Below are 3988 nucleotides of genomic sequence, written 5' to 3'. Positions count from 1 at the left end.
GCACCCACCTTCCCCCGGCCCCCCCGCAAACTAAAACTCCCCATGAAGGTTGCAGGGGCCCCCCCCCCCCCCCCAATTTATAAGCCAGGCGGCCGCTCCCCCCCACGCCACCCCCGTGAACATATCTGTATATAAAGGAAAGTATTTTCTATACAGCGTCCCCCGCCTCCCCGAAAGATACGACGTGTGCAATACAGCAAAGGAAATTCTATATATTGTATTTGTTTATTTTAGCAGCTTGGCTGCAGATCTTTAAAGCACAGGGCTAGAAAAAAAACAATCTTACAAAAATGAAAACTTAACAAAAAAAAAAAAAAAAGATTTTAAAGCCCGTCCCGCTCCCTCCTGGTGTTTTTTTTTTTTTTTTAAAGGGCTCGGCGAGCCGGGGAGGGGGCTGGAGGGACGGGCGCGGGTGGATGTGTGGATAATGGAGGGGGGGGTGCAGGGGTGCTGCGCCCGCTGTGGTTTCCTTTAAAGACTGCCAGCGTGGGCTGATTCCAGCAGCCGGGACTACCCGGCGCCCAGCCGGCTTCCCCGCAGCCCGGCCTGGTTATTTAGGACGAAAGCGCGCCAGAGAAACCAGCCCCCGAAAGGGTCTCTGGGCCCAGGCGGGGGCTTCCGTGTGGGGGCCGGTACAAGCCGCCCGGGGCTCTGTTCTCCAATGAGTCTCTCCCACCAGGCTGCTGTTTTACCCCCGTTTAGGCGTCTGCCGCCGGGCCCTTTAAAATGAGTCCGTTCTGCAGCGCCCGCCACTTCAAAGAGGGGGAGACACACTGGGGAGGGGTGTGGGGTTGCTCCGAGCGCTCCCCCACCAATCCACGGGCATATAACCCTTACTGGTACGCTGGGGCATAGGGGAGCGCCCACGGGCTCTGGACTGGCTGGCACCTCTGGGGGAAGTGACCAAGATGTATCCACGTGCCCATCTTAACCTACCAGTCCCCACTCCCCCAAACCAGGGAGAGAACCCAGGAGTCCTGGCTCCCAGCGGCCTCTGCTCTAACCACTAGCCCCCACTCTCCACCCAGGTCTGGGGAGAGAACCCAGGAGTGTGGGGGGGAGGAATGGGGGGGACACAATAGTTATTTAATGGGGGGGGGGGGTGAGAGGCCAAACGCTCTATAATGATTCAAACACAGATCACCACCATCCCCAGCTGCCGTTTTCCGGCACTATCTTTTCGCTGGCGCAAGTGCCGGTTGCTGGCGTCTCCCCGGAAAATCCGACCCCCTCCGAGCCGCGCGCTGCGGAACGGTTACAAGACGCGGGCCCGGAGCTGGAGGAGGCTGCGGGGCGGATGTGGGAACGGCCAACGGGGATCTCAGAGGTTGGCAGAAGAACAACGATTGTTCCGTGTCCAGCTGGGGGTGGAGAAGAAGGAGCTTGGAGCCAGGGTGATACTCAGACCAACTTTCTGGCCCGGATTACTTGGCATCCCCCGCGCTGGAGGGTTTTAAGAACAGGTTGGAGACGCGCCTGTCGGGATGATACGAGTTTCCGTGGCCTTGCCTTGGCGCATCCCCCCATCATGCTTCCCCTTGGCCTGACGTTTCTAGGACTGTTACCCCCACATGGGCCCCCAAAATTTGTCATGGCTTCCCGAGCGGCTGGGCCTTTCCTCCTTTCCTCCCCCCAGTCAACTTGGGGCGGTGTCACCTGGTGCTTCGTTGCTCCCTTCCCGCCGCTGCGTTAACCGCCGTGCAAAGCCGAGAGGGAAACCGAGGCACGGGACAGGCTCATAAACGCATCACAGCAACTTCCCGCGGCGGCAGGCGTGTCTGACAAACATCTGTCTCCTGGGGCAGGCCGCTGGTTTGGCTCTGAGTCCACCACCGGGGCAGCCGGGCGCCATGCAAAACCAGTGCCTGATTTGGAGTTGGGACGGGGACGGGTCCCGCTTTTCACGGCGAGGTGGAAGAGCCCTTTGAGCCGGGGTATTTTCTCCCCCTGCAGGTGTTTGCGAACGGTATAAAATCGCCTCTTGGGTCAACGAAACCTGTTGCCTCCTGCAAGTGCCCTCTGCAGCCCTGGAATTTCGTGGCTTTGATCTGCACCCAGAACTTCATAGGTGCATATCAGAGCAGCCAGACTGGGTCAGGCCAAAGGTCCATCTAGCCCAGTATCCTGTCTGCCGACAGTAGCCAATGCTGGGTGCCCCAGAGGGAATGAACAGAACAGGGAATCAGCAAGTGATCTATCCCCTGTTGCCCATTCCCAGCCTCTGGCAAACAGAGGCCAGGGACGCCATCCCTGCCCATCCTGGCTAATAGCCATTGAAGGATCTATCCTCCATGAATTTATCTAGGTCTTTTTTTGAACCCTGTTATAGTCTTGGCCTTCACAACATCCTCTGGCAAGGAGTTCCACAGGTTGACTGTGCGTTGTGTGAAGAAATACTTCCTTTTGTTCGTTTCAAACCTGCTGCCTGTTCACTTCATTGGATGACCCCTAGTTCTTGTGTTATGAGGAGTAAATAACACTTCCTGATTTACTTTCTCCGCACCAGTCATGATTTTATAGACCTCTATCATATCCCCGTCGTCTCTTTTCCAAGCTGAAAAGTCCCAGTCTTATGAATCGTTCCTTATACAGAAGCCGTTCCAGACCCATCATCATTTGGAGGTGGGGTAGAGCAGTAGCTCCCCACCGGTTGTATGTTGTTCAGTGTGATATGACAGGCCTGGTCCTGCCCTGCCCCCAGTCGCGCCGGGCGCTGTACAAACCCAGAACAAGGAGCCTGCCCCAGCCCCGGTGAGTTTACGTGCTCTGCTAAGGGCGGAGTTAAGGGTATATCCCGCCTTGACCCGCCGGGCCGGGGAGAAACCAGCACTGAAAGGAATGAATGGCGAGTGGTTCCAGGCTTGAGTCTGAAGCGAGGGAGGCCGGGCACCAAGAGGCTCAGGCTGGCCAAGAAGTGGGGCAGAGACCCCCAAAGCCAGGGGTGTGTCTTAGGCTTCGATTCCCCCCGCCCAGTACCAAGGGCGAACTCCCGGCCATCCCTGAGGCTGGCTGGCCACCTGGGTAAGCTGGACTAAGTGATCCACAGGCACTCGCCCCAACCAGCCCAAAATATTCAGGTCGCTCCCTGGCCCGAGAGATCAGGCCCTGAGCCCGGGGCAGCCCGGCCGCCAGCAAACTCCCTGCGGATTTAACGAGGGGGACAAAGCAAGGAGTTCTTGGCTGGTTCAAGCCGGGGGACGTGTCCACCCAACTGGGTACGTCCGTGGTTCCCAAAGCTGGACAGTCTTGGCACTGAGCAGCCATCAGGGGGGCCCTGGGGGTCTTGGCATCTGGTTCCCGCGAGAGTCCAAAGAGCAGCGAGCGAAGGATCAGCCGTTCTCGGGCCCTCGGCTTTTATGGCCTGCTTCCCGAATTGCAGGCTAGGGGCCGAGCCCGCTTGCACGTAGCCTGGGCATGGGTGTGGCGGGGCTCTCCGCCCAGGCTGGGTGCTGGGAGGGGCCCCTTTCACAGCCGCTGGGCCACAGCCGGGCGAACGGATTCACCGGCGGGCAGGTGCCGTTTGCTCCCTGGCGGGCCAGGTTCAGAGCCCAGGTTTTCCCAGGGCGGGAGCAGGCACGGAGGGAGGTAGCCCGGGCCAGCAGGGAAGATGGGCCCCAGCGAAGCAGCATTTCGTGGAGTCTAAACGCACTGGGATGAGTTCAGGACCCACCTTAACCGGGCCAACGCCCAGGCCAAAGAGCCGGTTTCGAGCAATGAATGTGTCAGTGCTCAACTGAGGCCGAAAGCCTCGGGAAAAGCTTGCACCTGGTTGGCCACCGTCGCACCCAGGAGCCCTGACTCCCATCTGTTCCCCTCCCAGAGCTGGGAGAGAACCCAGGAGTCCTGGCTCCCAACCCCACCCACTCTGACCACTGGACCCCACTCCCCTCCCAGAGCCAGGGAGAGAACCCAGGAGTCCTGGCTCCCAACCCCCCACTGCTCTAACCACTAGCCCCCACTCCCCTCCCAGCTCTGGGAGGGGAGTGGG

This window comes from Trachemys scripta, chromosome 16 (genome assembly GCF_013100865.1).
Source record: "Trachemys scripta elegans isolate TJP31775 chromosome 16, CAS_Tse_1.0, whole genome shotgun sequence".
In the NCBI taxonomy this organism is placed as follows: Eukaryota; Metazoa; Chordata; order Testudines; family Emydidae; genus Trachemys; species Trachemys scripta.
Note: the sequence above shows the minus strand (reverse complement) of the source record.